This window comes from Pelophylax lessonae (genome assembly GCF_965119305.1).
Source record: "Pelophylax lessonae genome assembly, chromosome: 4".
In the NCBI taxonomy this organism is placed as follows: Eukaryota; Metazoa; Chordata; class Amphibia; order Anura; family Ranidae; genus Pelophylax; species Pelophylax lessonae.
In genome coordinates, this window is record NC_138771.1 from 662757638 (window position 1) to 662778209 (window position 20572).

Consider the following 20572-nt stretch of genomic DNA (forward strand, 5'->3'; position numbering starts at 1 on the left):
ACACCTGACGAGGTGGACAGCTCTGTGTCTGACCTTTTTTTGTCTGGCACTGGGCTTCCCACAATCACTAAAGATCAGCTTGACGCGTTGAACGCCCCTATCTCCCCAGAGGAAGTGCTGCTGACGATCAAACAATTAGCCTCGAGCAAGGCCCCCGGCCCCGACAGTCTTTCTGGAGAATTTTACAAAGCCATTGCACCTAGTATAGTTTCTACACTCGTTGAGGTCTACTCATCTATCTGGAACGGCGGCTCGTACCTCCCGACGGGTAACCAGGCGATTATCAAATTATTAGCCAAAAAAGGGAAGGACCCTTGGAACCAGGTCCGTACCTTCCCATTTCACTGTTAAATCTAGATGTAAAAATCCTTTCAAAAATAGCAGCCTCCCGCCTAGCCACTATCATGCCCCACCTCATCCATCTGGCTCAATCGGGATTCACTAAGGGTCGATCAGCCACCGCCAATATCAGGAAAGTGCTTTTGGCACTGCACCAGGCCCGCATACACCCTGATGGGGACATGGCTATAGTTACACTTGATGCCGAGAAGGCTTTTATTAACGTGAACTTTGCCTGGCTCCGCAGAGTCCATCGACCATGGGCCATGGGGGAAGAGGCCACGAATTTCTACAAAAAAAATTAAGTCTCCCCAGGCGCAACGCGGGCATCAATTTCCCTAACCTGAGACTGAATAATTTGTCATGTCTATTGAGAGTGGCCTTGGACTTGATATCTCGGACTTCGCACCATTCCAATTACGATCTGGAGTCCCAGATGCAGTGGCGTACCTAGAGCATTTGGCACCCGGGGCGGATCCTATATCTGGCACCCCCCCCCCCCCAACTTTAAAATGTAAAAACACCCACAAAAAATTGTAATGTGTTCAAGAATATATTTTTTGCACAAATTTCACAGCCCCCCATCACAGTGCCCCTTGCAGTCTGCCCTCCGTCTCTCTAATCACAGTTCCCCCTTTTGCTACATAATACAACAGATGGTCAGAGACTGCAGACATGATACAGGAGATGCTCAGAGACTGCAGACATGATACAGTAGATGGTCAGAGACTGCAGACATGATACAGGAGATGGTCAGAGACTGCAGACATGATACAGGAGATGGTCAGAGACTGCAGACATGATACAGAAGATGGCCAGAGACTGCAGACATGATACAGGAGATGGTCAGAGACTGCAGACATGATACAGAAGATGGCCAGAGACTGCAGACATGATACAGGAGATGGTCAGAGACTGCAGACATGATACAGAAGATGGCCAGAGACTGCAGACATGATACAGGAGAAGGTCAGAGACTGCAGACATGATACAGTAGATGATCAGAGACTGAAGACATGATACAGGAGATGGTCAGAGACTACAGACATGATACAGGAGAAGGTCAGAGACTGCAGACATGATACAGTAGATGATCAGAGACTGAAGACATGATACAGGAGATGGTCAGAGACTGCAGACATGATACAGGAGATGGTCAGAGACTGCAGACATGATACAGAAGATGGTCAGAGACTGCAGACATGATACAGTAGATGATCAGAGACTGAAGACATGATACAGGAGATGGTCAGAGACTACAGACATGATACAGGAGAAGGTCAGAGACTGCAGACATGATACAGTAGATGATCAGAGACTAAAGACATGATACAGGAGATGGTCAGAGACTGCAGACATGATACAGGAGATGGTCAGAGACTGCAGACATGATACAGGAGATGGTCAGAGACTGCAGACATGATACAGGAGATGGTCAGAGACTGCAGACATGATACAGTAGATGATCAGAGACTGAAGACATGATACAGGAGATGGTCAGAGACTACAGACATGATACAGGAGATGGTCAGAGACTGCAGACATGATACAGAAGATGGTCAGAGACTGCAGACATGATACAGTAGATGATCAGAGACTGAAGACATGATACAGGAGATGGTCAGAGACTACAGACATGATACAGGAGAAGGTCAGAGACTGCAGACATGATACAGTAGATGATCAGAGACTGAAGACATGATACAGGAGATGGTCAGAGACTGAGGACATGATACAGGAGATGGTCAGAGACTGAGGACATGATACAGGAGATGGTCAGAGACTGCAGACATGATACAGGAGATGGTCAGAGACTGCAGACATGATACAGAAGATGGTCAGAGACTGCAGACATGATACAGGAGATGGTCAGAGACTGCAGACATGATAGAGAAGATGGTCAGAGACTGCAGACATGATACAGGAGATGGTCAGAGACTGCAGACATGATAGAGAAGATGGTCAGAGACTGCAGACATGATACAGGAGATGGTCAGAGACTGCAGACATGATACAGGAGATGGTCAGAGACTGCAGACATGATAGAGAAGATGGTCAGAGACTACAGACATGATACAGGAGATGGTCAGAGGCTGAGGACATGATAGAAGATAGAAGAGCACTAGGGGGGCCGGAGAGCACAGACAAAGCAGAGAGCACTGGAGGAGTTGAAGGGCATGGTGGGGGGGGGGCGGAGAGAATTAAGAGGGGGTTTGGAAAGCATTGTAGGGGGGTTGGAAGGTGCAGGGGGTGGAGAGCACTGGGGGGACAGGGACCACTTGGGGGGCGAGCAGGGAAAACCATGGGGGCGGAGAGCACTGGGGGGGGGACAGGGAGCACTTGGGGGGGTGGGCAGGGAAAATCAGGGGGGTGGAGAGCACTGGGGGGACAGGGAGAACTTGGGGGGCGGGAGAAAGCACTGTGGGGAGCTGAAGAGCATCGGGGGGGCTAAAGAACAGGGGGGGGTCAGCAAAAGAAGTTGTATAGGAGGGGGATGGGGCAGCTGCATAAAGATGAATTGATCTTTCCCTATTCTTCCTGCAGGAGGGAGAGGAGGAGAATCAGTTATTCAGCAGCTGCAGGAAGATTAGAGAAAGATGAATTCCTCTATATGCAGCTTCCCCATCCCCCTCCTATCCAGCACACACACTTGGGCAATGGGCACTCACCTTCTTCCCGCTGAGGCTCCGCCCCTTCTTCCTTCCGAGGCTCCGCCCCCTTATTCCAGCCGAGGCTCCGCCCCCTTATTCCTGCCGCGGCTCCGCCCCCCCCTAGCAGCACAGATGGACTGAAGGAGCTGCCACTGCAGCTGCCTTCACACTGCGGGATCTGTCTGAACACACAGGCAGGACACCGGCTGACACCCCCCAGAGCGTGGCACCCAGGGCGGGCCGCCCCCCCCGCCCCCCCCATTGGTACGCCACTGCCCAGATGTCCAGCCCCTTCTCTCTGTCGGCTCTTCTGCATGTCAAATGGGCCCAAATGCGCCCAGAACTCCGTCATAACTTACTCCTCAGGGATACGGTTATTGCATGGAGGGAAGTGCGTAAACTCTTGAAATTACCTATTTATTTTTCGGATTTATCTCCCAATCCGTGGAAACCCTAATTTTCCTCCGGGCCTCGATCACGCAATTTACCAGATTTGGGAATGGAAGGGTCTGGTAAACTTTGCACACTTGTGCGAGCTGCAGAATGGCATCCCTTATCCCCAACACACCATTATGGCCAAATATGACCTCCAGGGACCGGACTCCTTTTACTTGGCCCAATGCCACCACTTTCTTGACACTGCAGCCGGTACACCTGCGGATAGGTTCCGACCATCCCTCATCGATAACCATCTTTCCATTGACCGCCTCAACACGGATTTCACAGCCCCCTCTTCACGAAAGTAATTTCTTAACAAGTGGACCACTTACCTCACCTTTACCTCACAGGTCTCAGACCCGTCTATGGATGATTTCACATTTACCTTTTGAGATCCATTCAAGAATGCTCCCTTGACGACCCACACCCTTTCCTAGGTCATCGAGTTCTGACCTTGCATCCCCCCCACCCCCCCTGCTTTGCCCACCCCCAGTTCGGTTTGCCCCCCCATAAGATTGAAAATGTTTGTACATTGGTTGTATGTATTTGCTCTGACATTGTTATTTGTCTGTTATGCTCAAAAATTTTAAATAAAAAATAAAAAAAAAAAATATTGCAATTGAAAAAAAAAAAAAACCCTTTGATCACCCACAGTGTTAACCCCTTCCCTGCCAGTATCATTATTACAGTGACAGTGCATATTTTTAGCACTGATTACTGTAGTAATGTCACTGGTACCCCCAAAAGTGTCAAAAATGTCAGTTAGAGGTCCGATCTGTCCGCCGCAATGTCGCAGTCCCACTAAAAATCGCAGATCACCGCCATTACTAGTAAAAAAAATTAAAATAAATCAAAATGACAAATCTTTCCCCTAGTTTGTAGACGCGATAACGTTTGCGCAAACCAATCAAAATACGCTTATTGCGATTTTTTTTTTTTTTACCAAAAATATGTAGCAGAAAACAAATTGGCCTAAAATGTTAACAACATTTTTATTTTTTTATTTTTTTTTTGGAATGTTATATAGCAGAATATGAAAAAAAAAAATATATATATATATTTTTTTTTTTTTTCAGAATCGTCGCTCTTTTTTTGATTATAGCGGGGAAAAAAAAAAATTGCAGAGGTAATCAAATACCACCAAAAGAAAGCTCTATTTGTGTGTGTGTGTGGGGGGGGGGGGGGGGAGGACATTAATTTTATTTGGGTACAGTGTCGCACGACTGCGCAATCGTCAGTTAAAGTAACGCAGTGCCGAATCGCAAAAAATGGCCTGGTCATTAAGTGGGCAAATCCTTTTGGTCCAGAAGTGGTTAAAGGCTATACTGTGATTGAATATTTATTATAACATTTTTGCACTTTGAACTTTTTATATGAGATGTAATATGTCATGGTTTCTAACTGATTCTTTATATATATATATGGCCAGGGCAATAACTGCACAGCATGAAGCAGATATCCTACAGAATGACCTGGACAAAATAACGGAGTGGGCAACGACATGGCAAATGAGGTTTAACGTGGAGAAGTGTAAGGTTTTGCACTTGGGGACTAAAAACATAAAAGCACAATACACGTTAGGAGGGGAACCCTTGGGGGAATCAAAAGTGGAGAAAGATCTGGGAGTCTTGGTTGATGATAGATTAGGCAATAGCATGCAATGTCAAGCGGCAGCTGCCAAAGCCAGCAGAATATTAGCATGCATAAAGAAAGGGATGTATTCCAGAGATAAGTCTATAATCCTTCCACTTTATAAAACTCTGGTCCGACCTCATCTGGAGTATTCTGTCCAGTTCTGGTCGCCAGTCCTCAGGAGGGATGTGTTGGAGCTGGAGAGAGTCCAGAGAAGGGCAACTAAACTGATTAGGGGATTGGAGGACCTTAATTATGAAGAGCGTCTGCAATCGCTCGATTTATTCTCCCTGGAGAAGAGACGCCTGAGGTGGACATGATAGCAATTTATAAATATCTCAATGGGGATCTCAGCTTAGAAAAAAAGCTATTCAGTCGAAGGGATTGCATGAGGACTCGAGGGCATACAATGTGATTAGAGGAGAAGCGTTTTAACCTCATGCAACGTGGGGGGTTCTTTACTGTTAGGGCTACAAGATTGTGGAATTCTCTACCACAAGAGGTGGTTTCTGCGGGAAGTATGGTGGCTTTCAAAAGACTCTTAGACGTACATCTCAAGGATCAGAACATTCAGGGCTATGTGAGATGATTACAGCCACACACACCTACACAGGTTGAACTGGATGGACTATTCTCTTTATTCAACCTCAACTACTATGTAACTATTTAACTATGTAATACTGTATATATATATATATATATATATATATATAAAATCACAGGTTAACATATAAATTGGGTCCATCCAATTATTTTCACATTTTTTAGCGCTGCACTTTCTATGGGTTTACAGGTTTAACAATATAATTGTAGTGTAGTGCCAGCCGCTGGTCAATGTATTTATTTATTTTATGTAAGCGCAGAAGTTCCCCTGCTTTTACATCTATATAGAAGGATCACAGGAGCTCTGTGATCATTCCAGGGAGAAGAACAGTCAGCTGTGTTCACAACAGCCGACCGCCCTTCTCTCTCATCGGGGAACGATCGCGGGTGCCCTGGAGGCAATCGGCGCCGCCAGCCCCGTGCATCGGAGTCCCTGCTGCCTAGTGGGAGCAGGAGCGTCGCCGCCAGGGGCGTGCGCTCGCCCCCAGCACGGCTCCCGTGACCAACGTACCCCTACGTCGATTCGCACAGCCGAGCCAGCCTTCCGGGGTATATATGCAGCAGGCGGTCGGCAAGCGGTTAAATCCTAAATGTTTATAGAACACTCATATCATGTAAATAGTATAAGCAAAGTGAAAAGATGTCATCCAATACGTGAATTAGTTATAAATACAGTCCAATAGAAAATGGTGCTCTTCATTGCCGGGGCTTCTTTCTTCCACCTAATCCACACACAAAGCCGCCTACCAGACACCCAGACCTTGTGATCATCTAAATGGGGCTGATTTACTAAAACTGGAGGGTGCAAAATCTGGTGCAGCTGTACATGGAAAGGAATCAGCTTCCAGGTTTTGTGGGGGTTTTTGGGAGGTGTTGGTATGGGGCGCTACCACCTTGCACAGCGAATTACTTCGTTGTATATGATCCAAAAAATGAATGAAAGTGCACAGTGCTTGTTGGTGAACAGGTGTTGTGCAAATATTAAATGTGCAATATAGTGCAGATTTAAAATTAAATTAAAATTATAAAAACGGTAGTAATCGTGTATCAATTGGATTGTACCGTGTATGTATCACTCATCGGATGTAAACAATCATATAGTGACCAGTGCAAAAAAGTGCTAAGTGCAATATAGGTGATCAATAGATACTTTATTGTGGCCTCCTTTGAAAGAGGAAATTGACATCCGTGGTGAATATTACAAAACACTATGCAGTGTAAAATGAGAGAGTAAAAACGCCTGTTGCGCGTGTTAGGAGTGAGAAGTGCTAATACCGTGGGTAAAGCACTTACCAAAAGTCCTCTCCCTTTTCACTCTAATATACTGTGTCTCCCTTCTCCTGATGCCTGTGAGAGCTGGTTGTTCCGTGCATACAGTTGCGCTTGCATCTAGGGAGTCAGTATACAAAAGACCAAGAGAGCTTCCATTGCGTAGTATAGTACATTATTGAGGGAAGAAATTAGCATCGACTCACTGTTAGGAAGTTCACCGTCAGCTTGTTTGGTGTGTCTCCAGTGTTCGGCCGCGCGGTACTTCCGCGTTCCACCGGCCGGAGCCACCTAACCGGAAGTGACGTTGACGCTGCTTTGCCGCTCTACGCGTTTCGTCACTGCGACGTCATCTGGGGCGGTACTAGGCCACGTACTCCCGGAGCTTATATAGGCCTGCGTATCCTAGCGACCATTATGTGTACCTCCGCCATCTTGGTACCCTCACGCGAGTCATACCGGCGGCCATCTTGGTATCTTTGGATATAATGGTCCGCAAATGCCGGATACCAGGTTATTTGTTTACATCACGTGAACTTCCTTATACAGCGGTCCCCACATATTAAATGCATACATCTCATAAACATAAAGTGACAGTAATTAGTGAAAACACGTGCCATGAAAGTGCTGAGAGATGAGCCGAGTGGGTGATCCGCTTTTTAATAGAGAGATATAGATTGTAAAAAATGTTAAACTTTTATTGTGAACACATTAAAAAATTAAATTAAAAGTGAGGATAAAAATGAAAGATTAAAAATATATATAAAAATATATAAAAATATATAAAATATATATATAGAAGTACTCGATGGGAGGGACATATCGAGTATGCAAATTTCAGATAAATCCATAAAGGGTATAAAACCATACTATCTAAATGGGACTGAGCGCCCAACATCATGGCCTCAAGTTCCATTAATGGAGGAGAGGAGTTAGGTAATATGTGTGGAGGAGGAACCATAATGTTTGAGTTGGAGGAGAAAAATTACAGACTTATTATTGTGTTGGAGCAACCATTGCGGAGGGATAAAAAATCAGCATAATGGTTGCTCCAACACAACTGTATGCACGGAACAACCAGCTCTCACAGGCATCAGGAGAAGGGAGACACAGTATATTAGAGTGAAAAGGGAGAGGACTTTTGGTAAGTGCTTTACCCACGGTATTAGCACTTCTCACTCCTAACACGCGCAACAGGCGTTTTTACTCTCTCATTTTACACTGCATAGTGTTTTGTAATATTCACCACGGATGTCAGTTTCCTCTTTCAAAGGAGGCCACAATAAAGTATCTATTGATCACCTATATTGCACTTAGCACTTTTTTGCAATGGTCACTATATGATTGTTTACATCCGATGAGTGATACATACACGGTACAATCCAATTGATACACGATTACTACCGTTTTTATAATTTTAATTTAATTTTAAATCTGCACTATATTGCACATTTAATATTTGCACAACACCTGTTCACCAACAAGCACTGTGCACTTTCATTCATTTTTTGGATCATATACAACGAAGTAATTCGCTGTGCAAGGTGGTAGCGCCCCATACCAACACCTCCCAAAAACGCCCACATTTCTTTACCCTTGTGGTAAGTTGGAGGCAGCATAACCATCTGATCCCCACACTCTGTGTTTAAAACTGTTGGTTCAGTGCTTGTGTTGCTATCCATAGCGCGGGTGCACCCCAAACCTCTTTTTTACTAGCTTCCAGGTTTTATTGTCAAAGCTTAATAGGACAAGCTCAAGTTTGATTGGCTACCAGGCACAGGTGAACCAGATTTTGCGCTCTCCACCCCAATGCGCTTTATCCCAATAGTGTAGAACACAAGCAGACAGGATGTCATCCACCCACAACGCAATAAACACGTGCAATTCATTTCGGTCCGAATGTAAATTCAGACAAATTTTTGGTTGTTTAGAGATTCAGGTGTATCGGAATCTCCGAATGAAATAGTAACGAATTTCATTGAAGTCCTATCAAGGTCTTACCTTGCTTTCCCGTGGCAGACATCTTGGATATGTGCAGACTGCTGTCTTTTATAAACTCTGTTTGCATCATTGCTTGCCTGCTGCCTGGGCGTCGCTCAGTGGTGATGTTGCACACCTGACTATTTATATCACCTGATGGCTTGCAGTCCTTGCCCTTGTGTTTGTGCTCCAAGGTGCATCACTGCTAGCAGTCTTCTGTTCTCCGTGTTCCTCCATGTATAACCTGGCTTGGCTGACGACTTTCCTAGCTCTCTATTCCACATCGGCAGATGACCCGCCTCTGGACTTCACCCCAGCTTGGATGACTATCCGCTTCTAGACTAGATCCCAGCTTGGATGACTACACGCTTCTAGACTCGATCCTGGCTTGAATGACTACCTACTTCTAGAATTGATCCCAGCTTGGATGACTACCTGCTTCTAGACTAGATCCCGGCTTGGATGACTACCTGCTTCTAGACTTGATCCCGGCTTGGATTACTACCTGCTTCTAGACTCTACCCCGGCTTGGATGACTACCCGATTCTAGACTCTACCCCGGCTTGGATGACTACCCGCTTCTAGACTCGATCTCGGCTTGGATGACTACCCGCTTCTAGAGTCAATCCCAGCTTGGATGACTACCCGCTTCTGGACTCAACCCCGGCTTGGATGACTACCCACTTCTAGACTAGATCCTGGCTTGGATAACTACCTGCTTCTAGACTTGACCTCAGCTTGGATGAATACCCGGTTCTAGACTAGATCCTGGCTTGGATGACTACCTGCTTCTAGACTCTACCCCAGCTTGGATAACTACCCACTTCTAGACTTGATCCCAGCTTGGATGACTACCTGCTTCTGGACTCTACCCCGGCTTGGATGACTACCCGCTTCTAGACTCTACCCCGGCTTGGATGACTACCCGCTTATAGACTCGATCCTGGCATTGATGACTACCCGCTTCTGGACTCTACCTCGGCTTGGATGACTATCCGCTTCTGGACTCTACCTCGGCTTAGATGACTATCCGCTTCTGGACTCTACCTCAGCTTGGATGACTACCGGCTTCTGGACTCAATCATCAGGGGAATGTGACCTCAGGGGAATGTGACATCACCCTGATGAAGACACGTGGTCCCTTGTGTCGTTACGCGAAGGGGAAGGGCAAGGACGCATGGAACGCTACACTGAATGATTCAGTAAGGCTGTCGGCTGCTACAAAGTGGATCAGGCTGCGGTTTCTGACCACACTATCATGATTCATTCCTGGATGGGAGGCTGGCTGAGGCTGTTCATAGAGTGGTGCACTTGAGCACCTTTTAAATGTGAGTGTTTACTTTTATTCCCTCAATAAAATATGTTTAAAAGGATGTCAGCACTATGTGAGTTTCTTCCTTTTCATATGACACACGTCTGATGGCTTGTGGAAGAAGCTGGTCTTTATGAAGGATCCTTACCTGGGAGTACAAAGCAGATCCCACTAAGCGTTGTTTGACTATAGCTTAATCGCATAGTCGCATGTCATAAGGTGAGCGCCCACTCACAAGGGGGTACACAGTTTGCTGTGATACTCTATCACCGTGTTACCTTGGAAGCACTGGTCACTTTATGTGATCCCGGCTCGGATGACTAACCACTTCTAGACTCGATCCCGGCTTGAATGACTACCTGCTTCTAGACTCGATCCCGGTTTGGATGACTACCCGCTTCTAGACTCGACACCGGCTTGGATGACTAACCACTTCTAGACTCGATCCAGGCTTGGATGACTACCTGCTTCTAGACTGGACCCCGGCTTGGATGACTACCCACTTCTAGACTCGATCCCGGCACGGATGACTACCCACTTCTAGACTCGACCCCGCCTTTTATGACTACCCACTTCTAGACTTGTTCCTGGCTTGGATGACAACCCGCTTCTAGACTCGATCCTGGTTTGGATGACCACCCACTTCTAGACTCGACTCGGCTTGGATGGCTCACATTTAACCCTGTGATCGCCACTGGGTTAACCCCTTCCCTGCCAGTGTCATTAGTACAGTCACAGTGCATATTTTTAGCACTAATTACTGTAGTAATGTCACTGGTCCCCCCAAAAGCGTCAAAAATGTCAGTAAGGACCAGCCTCCCATAAATTTCAGCTCACAGGTACAGCCAGTGTTCCATATCTTAGCCGAATCCAAGACCAGAGGGTGGGAACTCTGGGTGCCATGGAGACCATCAGGAAAGGAAAATTACGGTAAGTATCTGATAGGGAATTTTCCGTTTTCCTGACAGTCTTCATGGCAGCCTACATGTGGGAAATAACTAGCCCATACCACACGGGTGGGAATGCTTAAACAAAGAAAATTTAATTCATATTGTTAGCAGACAAAACAGTCAGACCAGAATTAACTGAAGATAAGGAGGCAGGCTCCACACAGTGGGTCATAAAGGTGTTGACAGATGACCAAGAAGCCACTCTACAGATTACTTCTGGAGCCACTTGACGTGAAGCTGCCCAGGACGTCGAGATACCTCTTGTAGAATGGGCCATCACCGCCTCTGAAGGAGCCAAACCCTCTGCTTTGTAGGCCTGTTGTATACCTGCCACAATCCAAGCTGCAATGGTTCTGGACGAGGCATGCTTCCCTCTGTCTCTTCCTGAGAAGAGGATGAAAAGATTGTCTGACTGTCTGAAAGGTTCTGTAGCCTGAAGGTAATTTCTCAAGGTTTCACCCACATCCAAGGGATGGAGACTAGATTTCTTCGGAGGACTGTAAGGTAGGAAGAACAATCTCCTGGTTCTCATGAAACACCGATCTAACTTTCGGATTTGAACTCAGCATGGGAATAAGGACCACCTGGTCCGGAAAGAAAGTTAGAAACGGTTCCTTGTGACCGAGGGAACCTAAGTCGGAGACCCTTTTGGCAGAAGTGATAGCTACCAAGAAGACTGTCCTGATGGTAAGGTCCTTGATAGAAGATGATGAGGACACTATACCAGATTTTGAGAAGGCATTAAGGACAAGAGGAAGATCCCATTTTCGAAATCTAGGTTTCCTCTGCAGCCTGAGTCTGGCTGCTCCCTTAAAGAATTGTTGAATGAGGGGGTGTTCGGCCCACAGAACACCGGAGAAAGCGGTCAAGGCCGATACTTGAACTCTGAGAGTACCTACTAAAAAGGCAATATCCAGACCTGCCTGAAGAAACTTCAGGACCTCTTGAATCCCAGGGACTGAAGAAGACCCTCCTTCTGAGTACATGAATTCCATGAATTTGGCACAAACTCTGCAATAAACCCTATTTGTGCTTTGTCTTCTGGAGCACATAAAGGTGGGAATAACTCCCGGGGGTCAGCCAAGGTATTCCAACCTCTCCCTCTCAAAAACCAGACCGTCAACTGAAGCAGTGCAGGGCAGGGGTGTAATGTCATTCCCTGCGAAAGAAGGTCTGGTCTGAGGGGAAGAGGGATCGGTTTCCAATAGCTGAGCTGCAGGAGGAGCGGGAACCACAGCCTGTTTGGCCAGTATGGAGCCACCAAAACAATCTCCACATCTTCTGCCTGGAGTCTCTGTAGGAACCTGTAGATGATGGGAATTGGGGGAAAGGCATATGCCCTGCTGAACTTCCACTTGCTGGTCAACGCATCGGTCCCATAGGCTTGGTGACACCTGCCTCTCGTGAAATATTTCTCCAACTTGTGGTTGCAGGGAGAGGCAAACAGGTCGACTTCGGGAGAGACCCCCCAGTGACAGAATCCATCTGAATGACTGTACGTGGAGGGACCATTCGTTGTGGTTCAACTGAACTCTAGACAGAAAGTCCGCTTGAATGGTTTGAGACCCCGGAATGTACACTGCCGATATATTGGCAAGATGAGCCTGGGCCCAAGTCATGACCGGGTCCAGCTCCCGCAAGAGGGGAAGGCTCCAGGTCCCACCTTGCCTCTTCACGTAGGACACTGCTGTGGTATTGTCCATCCTGAGCAATACAGACCTCCCTTCTATAAGGTGGCGGAAAGCTCGGAGAGCCAGAAAAGCTGCCAGAAGTTCCAGAATGTTGGAGACGGGAGTGTGGCTTTGAGGAGACCACCTCCCCTGGGCTACTTCTGTCAAACAATGAGCTCCCAAGCCGGAGTTGCTGACGTCTGTCATAATGATGGTCCATGAGACTGGAGACAGAGAATGGCAGTTGAGCAGATTCTTGCGTTGGAGCCACCACAAAAGACTGAACCTCATGCTGGAGGAGATGTGGATACGTTGTTCTTGCTCCTCTGGATCCCACTGCAGCAGAAAGGCTCTTTGAAAAGGCCGCATTCGCCATAGAGCCCATTTGACCATGGGAGCCGTGGACACTATTGTGCCAATGATTTTGAGGCACTGAGAAGCCCTCAGAAGGGAGGAGGAAAGAGCTGGAAGAATCCTTTTGCGAACCACTGGGATTTTCTCAAGGGGAAGGGAGATTGTACTCCTGATGGTGTCGAACTGTGCTCCTAGATAAACTAGGCGTTGAGGAGGCTCCAGCTGGCTCTTCTGCAGGTTCAACAGCCCGACGAATTCCATGAGAGTCGCAATGATTTGATATCTGTGGGCTAGCAGTTGATCCTTGTCTTGAGACAACAGAAAAAGTTCGTTTAGGTAATGGTGCAAACGTATTCCTTTTAACCTTATGAGGGCCACTCCTGCCAGGAGGACCTTGGAAAACACTCTCAGGGATGTAGACAGGCCGAAAGGAAGACAGATAAATTGGAGGTGCCGCTCTTCGACTTCAAAATGGAGGTACCTGCAAAAGTTTTCTGCTGCAGGCACATGAAAGTAGGCGTCTTTGAGGTCTATCGAGGCTAACCAGTCGCCTGGTAATACTGCCTTTTGGATAGTGAAAAGAGTCTCCATTTTGAACTTCTCGTTTTTTATGGACTTATTTAAATAAGTGAGGTCTATGACGGGCCTCCAGGATCCGTTCTTCTTTTGCACTAAGAAGAGGGGTGAATATACACCCCGGAATTTCTCTTGATCGGGCACTGGAACCACTGCACTCTTCTTGAAAAGGCAAGCGAGTTGGAATAAACCTGGGAACAGGGTTCACCAGGAAGGACCACGTGTGACCCGTGGAGACGGTCCAGAAGTCTGAGATTAAGGCCGACCCAGACACACCGAAAAAGAAGCAGACGTGCCCCCACCTGGCATGTCTGAGCGGGCCCAATCTCAAAAAGACTTTGTGGCTTCCTGCCCGGAGGGAGCTGCATTTCTAGATGGTCTGCGGGAGGATGTCTGACCTCCTCTCCAATTCCTCCGAAAGTCCCGACCAGGCCTCTAGGAGTGAGCATCCCTTGAACGCTCTGCATACTGCTTCCTGGGTTGAGACTTCTTCTGGCCAAAGAGTCGTCTATCTTGGGGAAGGAAGCCTGATTCCCCCCCCCCCCCCACACCCGGTAGCTCGCGATATGGCACTGTCTAGTTTGTTCCCAAAGAGGGAAGAACCCTTGAAGAGAATTTTACACCAGGCCTGTTTGGAGGCTGGATCAGCAAGCCAGGGGCGCAGCCATAAGGCTCGCTTAGCCGTAACCAAGGAAAGCATGGCTCTGGATAGGAGATGAAGTATGTCAATGGATGCTTCTCCCAAAAAGACTGAAGCCAGTTTAAGCTCTTGAATGGCGGAACTTTCCACTGTCTCATCTGAGATGCCTCCCAGCTTAGTCTCGATGTCGGCCACCCAAGTTTCCATGGCCTTGGACATGGCTGCTAGCACCAGGACAGGTTTACAGGCTGCACCAGCCGTAACGTAAATCCTCTTCAGGCCCAGATCTATCTTTCTGTCCAAGGGATCCTTTAAAGAGACTGCATCATCCAATGGCAATGTAACATATTTTACCAGTCTTGTGACTGCGGCATCCACCAGAGGGGCTGACTCCAGATGAGTTACATCCTCTGACTTAAACGGATAGAGCTTCGCCAGCTTGGAGGATAGGGAAGATTTGCTGTTCCCTCTACTCCATTCATCCGCGATGACATCCTTCTGTTCTGCAAGGCATGGGAAATTAAGGCGCTCCTTACCCAGGTGTTTAAATAATTTTCATTTGTTCGTCTGGGGAGCTACAGGATCTTCCCATTTCAGGTCCTCTTTTAAAACCCTAATCAGAGGTGAGACTAGGGCGAAGTCAAAGCCTCCTACAGTTCCACCCTCTTCGGAGTCACTCTCAGGTGTCCTTCCAGAAGTAAAGCTCGGCCCTGATCTTCTGGGGCCTCAATGGGAGAGCTGGTAGTAGCTTGACCTTGTGCAGGAGCAGTGCCCCATTCATTCTTTCAAGGACTGCTGCACCACCCGCTTCACCAGGGACTCCAACCTCTGGTCCTCAATCTCCCTCTCACTGACTGCACGAGCGAAGCATGGCTCGCAAAGGCACTTGTCCTCCGGGACATGCGCCCCACATCCCCAACAGGCTCTCTGGGCCGTATGGCAACTATGGCGGTGTGTGCGGTATCTGGAGGAGGAAGTTGAGCGTCTCCTCTGCAGCCTGCTGCCCGACGGAGACTCACTGCGTCTTGACCTGGAAGATGAGCTTTTTCTTGGCCTGGCAGGGTCCCTTTCCTGATGGGTACCAGACATGGAAGAGCTGGAGGGAGGAAGAGAAAGAACAGGGAGACATGGGCTTTAGCCATGAACCAGGAGCCAGCACCCCTCCCCCCGCCCCCCCCTCCCCTGAATAAACCAGCACCCACCTATTATGAGAGGGCTGGCCACAGGAGGGCAGTGACACAGGATCCATGCTTCAGGCAAAACCACACTGGTAAGGAAGGGAACAGGGATCAGGAACAGAGCAGTAAATGAGTACCCCAACCCCCCCCCCCCACCGCCATCGCCACCGCTATTGCTACCACCATCCACCATACAGCATAAAGCATCATAGTCCATAAAGCATAATACCAGTCCCCACATACCTGTAGTCTGGAAGGATAAGGCTCAAGGAAGCTGTCGCTATGCCCACAGTACTCCCCAAGAGTACTGGGGCTGACAGCTGTTTAAATTCCCCGCCAGGATGATGTCATTGGTGACCCGGCCACAATCGCTACTGCACATGCGTGGACCAGGCCTCGATTCCAATTGTGGCGTACTGCGCATGCCCAAGACCAGGGCCAAGCGCCGTCCGTCTACTGCGCATGCGCCGGAGGACCGAGCGATCAGAGAAGGAGGAAGGAGATGTCTGGAACACAGCGAGCATTCCAGCAGCCATTGGGCACAGTCCACTAGCTCCAGGGAAGTAAAAAGGAGAGACAAACAGACAAAATAGCACAAATACACCGCCATGGAGAACCTTGCCTGCCATTTTCAGATGCTGCCAGGACGCCACAGGCCATCCACGAGTAGCACCGCACAGAGTCAGGGGAATTTTGAAAATGCCACTCACCCGCCCATGGCTGGGTCCTGGGCACACAGCCACCGCTAGTCCAGAGTAAGGTAAGCCGGCCATCCTACACTAATAGTCCAATAGTATCATGGTCCTTGGAGGAGGACAAAAAAGGAACATTGGCTGTACCTGTGGCTGTGAGCTGACATTTATGGGAGGGGGGTCCTATACCCTTGGAGTGGAGGCGGGGTTATCCCACACGTAGGCTGCCATGGAGACTGTCAGGAAATATTGTTTTTTTTTTCAGAATTTTTTTTGTTTATAGTGTAAAAAAAATGAAAAAAACTGCACAGGTGATCAAATACCACCAAAAGAAAGCTCTATTTGTGGGGAAAAAAGGGACATCCATTTTATTTGGGTACAGCGTTGTACGACCGCACAATTTTCAGTTAAAATAACGCAGTGCCGAATCGCAAAAAAATTGCCTGGTCATTAAGGGGCGTAAATTCTTTCCGGTCCAGAAGGGGTTAAAGAGACAGCACAACACTGTTATTTTTTTAATGTGTTTTTTTTAAGGCGATTATTGCACAATAATTTATCATAAAGCGGAGTCCTGAAACCGCTGAGATAACATATTCTATTTATTGGTGGGAACACGTTTTTCTGCAGTAATATTCTACAGAATATTGCAGAAATTCATACACTTCCCCTTTTGTTAATTTGTGATATTTTTGAAGTTTGCGAAATGGGAAAAAAAAAAAGGCAGCGCCTTCTTCTAAGAATATAAAAATAATAACAATGTATGTTGAAGGTGCAGATTGTGCAGAGCACGGAATCGGGTTTGATCGCAGTGAGCAATGAGGAGAGCTGAAAAAATGGAGATGGAGCTAGGTAGGTGGTAGATGTGATCATTAATTAATATTGTGGGGGGGGGGGGGGCAGGGGGAGGGGAAAATCCTGCAAAAATAACATGTATAATCAATGGGTGTATAATCAATAGTTGTATAATCAATGGGTGTATAATCAATAGGTATATAATCAATGGGTGTATAATCAATGGGTGTATAGTCAATGGGTGTATAATTAATGGGTGTATAATCAATGGGCATGTAATCAATGGGTGTGTAATCAATGGGTGTATAATCAATGGGTGTGTAATCAATGGGTGTATATTCAATGGGTGTATAATCAATGGGTGTATAATCAATGGGTGTATAGTCAATGGGTGTGTAATCAATGGGTGTATAATCAATGGGTGTATAATCAATGGGTGTGTAATCAATGGGTGTATAATCAATAGGTGTATAATAAATGGGTGTATAATCAATGGGTGTATAGTCAATGGGTGTATAATCAATTGGTGTATAATAAATGGGTGTATAATCAATGGGTGTATAGTCAATGGGTGTGTAATCAATGGGTGTGTAATCAATGGGTGTATAATCAATGGGTGTATAATCAATGGGTGTATGATCAATGGGTGTATAATCAATGGGTGTATAGTCAATGGGTGCATAGTCAATGGGTGTATGATCAATGGGTGTATATTCAATGGGTGTATAGTCAATGGGTGTATAGTCAATGGGTGTATAATCAATGACTGTGTAATCAATGGGTGTATGATCAATGGGTGTATAATCAATGGGTGTATGATCAATGGGTGTGTAATCAATTGGTGTATAATCAATGGGTGTATGATCAATGGGTTTATAATCAAGGGGTGTATAATCAATGGGTGTGTAATCAATGGGTGTATAATCAATGGGTGTATAATCAATGGGTGTATAATCAATGGATGTATGATCAATGGGTTTATAATCAAGGGGTGTATAATCAATGGGTGTGTAATCAATGGGTGTATAATCAATGAACTCGCCTTATTTCTTCACTTTTTCTCTGTTAAATATTCCCATGAAATAATTTTGTTAAGTCTGTTTAGCCACTTGCCGACCGCCCCACGCAGATTTACTGCGGCAGAGCGGCTCGGCTGCGCACAATCACGTAGATCTACGTGCACGCAGTCTCGGCAGCGCGCGCGCCACCAGAGCCGTGCTCTCGCTGTGATTAGACACATCCGGAGCCAAACCGCGGGAGGAGTGGGCTCAATCGCCGCCGGCCTCCCGCGATCTTCAGGGAAACTGACAGGAGAGCCACCTGCTTATGTAAACAATGCGGGCGGCTCTCCTGTCAGACAGGCACAGTGAGATCGTTTGAATCAGTTAAGCTCACCGATCTCTGTGTGCCTGTCACAGAGCCCCCCCCCCCCCACAATAATGGTCACACTTAACCCCTTGATCACCCCCCAGTATTAACCCCTTCCCTGCCAGTGTCATTTATACAGTGACAGTGCATATTATTATCACTGTATTGGTGTCAACGGTCCCCAAAAAGTGTCACGGTTAGTGTCAGGTGTGCCCACAATGTCGCGGTCCCGCTAAAAATCGATGATCACCGACATTACTAATATAAGCAAAAAAATAAAAATAAATAAAAGGTCCAAAAATCTGTTCCCGTAGTTTGTAAACTCTTTAACTTTTGCGCAAACCAATTAAGGTGAGGACCCAATCACAAAGGGGGCGCACAGTTGGGGGGAGACATTTTCACTGAGGCACCTGTTGATGCCCATCGTCACTTTTGATCATCCATTTGTGGCTTTATTTCTGCATGTTTACGGCACTACTGGCACCTTTATCCACTTTACGACCGTCCGCCGCTGTTATACTAGCCGCTCCTGCGCAAATTGCCGTAGGGTATACGTCGGTTGCGTGCAGGCAGCTAGGGGGCGAACGGGCGCCGCTGGCGGAGCGCTCCCGCCCCCGTACGTCAGCAGTGAAGCCGATGCATGGGGCCGGAGGCTCCGATTGCCCCCTGACATCCGCGATCGCTCCCCGCTGAGAGAGAAGAACGGTCGGATTTTGTAAACACAGCTGACCGTTCTTCTCCCTGGAATGATCACAGAGCATCTGTGATCCTTCTATATAGGATCACATGTCTCTATGATCATCTCACAAGCCACACCCCCATACAGTTAGAATCACTCCCCTAGGCTCACATTTACCCCTTGATCACCAATAAAGTTAACCCCTTCCCTGCCAGTGTCATTATTACAGTAACAGTGCATATTTTTAGCACTGATTACTGTAGTAATGTCACTGGTCCCCCCAAAAGTGTCAAAAATGTCAGTTAGGGGTCCGATCTGTCCGCTGCAATGTCGCAGTCCCGCAAAAAAATCGCTGCCTCCATTACTAGTAAAAAAAAAAAAAACAAAACAATAAAAATGACATAAATCTTTCCCGTAGTTTGTAGACGCGATAACTTTTGCGCAAACCAATCAAAATACGCTTATTGCAATTTTTTTTTTTTTTTTTTACCAAAAATATGTAGCAGAAAACAAATTGGTCTAAAATGTTAATAAATTTAGATTTTTCCTTCTTTTTTTTTTTTTTGGGAATGTCATATAGCAGAAAGTGAAAAATATTGTTTTTTTTTTTTCAGAATTGTCGCTCTTTTTTTGTTTATTGTGCAAAAAATAAAAAGCGCAGAGGTGATCAAATACCACCAAAAGAAAGCTGTGTTTGTAGGGAAAAAAAGGACATCAAATTTATTTGGGTACAGCGTCGCACGACCGCGCAATTGTCAGTTAAAGTAACGCAGTGCCGAATTGTAAAATATGGCCTGGTCAGGAAGGGGGTAAATCCTTCTGGTCCAGAAGTGAATTAACCACTTAACGACCAGCCACGTAGATCTACGTCGGCTGACTTTGAGTGGTTATACCGGGATGATGCCTCTAGCTAGAGGCATCATCCCGGTACCGTTGTTTGAAGCCGACGGTCGGCTTTCCGTCAGTAACGATCGATGCGGCTCGGGAGCCGCTCGATCGTTACCCGGGGGGGCGGGAGGGGATGTCCCCCCCTCCCGCCGCCTTCCGCGGCTTTGCTCGGGGCTCCCGTCCCACCGGGAGCCCCGAGCACCCAGCCGGCGCGTCCGCCGGCTGGATGGAGTCCCGATGAATGCCGGAAACGGCATCGATCGGGTCTCCGATGACGTAACCCGGAGGCGGCGTCCATGACGTCACTTCCGGGTTACTGTGCTGCAAAAGGCGGCAGATTTGAAAAACGGCTGTATGCAAAAATGCCGTTTTCGGCGTTTTGCATACAGGGAAGTGTAGTGGAGGGGTACTTTTATACCCTCGATCCCTCCATAAAGTGTACCTGTCACACATATTGGTGTCACAAGGGATGTTTACATTGCTTGTGACAGCAATAAAAGTGATCAGATTTTTATTTTTTTTTAAAAAAACTGTAATAAAGTTAAAAAAAAGAAAAAATAA

General features: G+C 47.0%; 1 protein-coding gene and 1 long non-coding RNA gene across 2 annotated transcripts in view; one reads left to right on the top strand and one right to left on the bottom strand.

The window, feature by feature from the left end:
• Window positions 1-20572, top strand: part of LOC309554195 (C-type lectin domain family 10 member A-like) — a 1138017-nt gene that overhangs the window by 382428 nt on the left and 735017 nt on the right. The window lies entirely within an intron of this gene.
• LOC309554196 overlaps window positions 1-20572 on the bottom strand; it is a 1064551-nt gene that overhangs the window by 307752 nt on the left and 736227 nt on the right. The gene's annotated exons all lie outside the window — the stretch shown is intronic.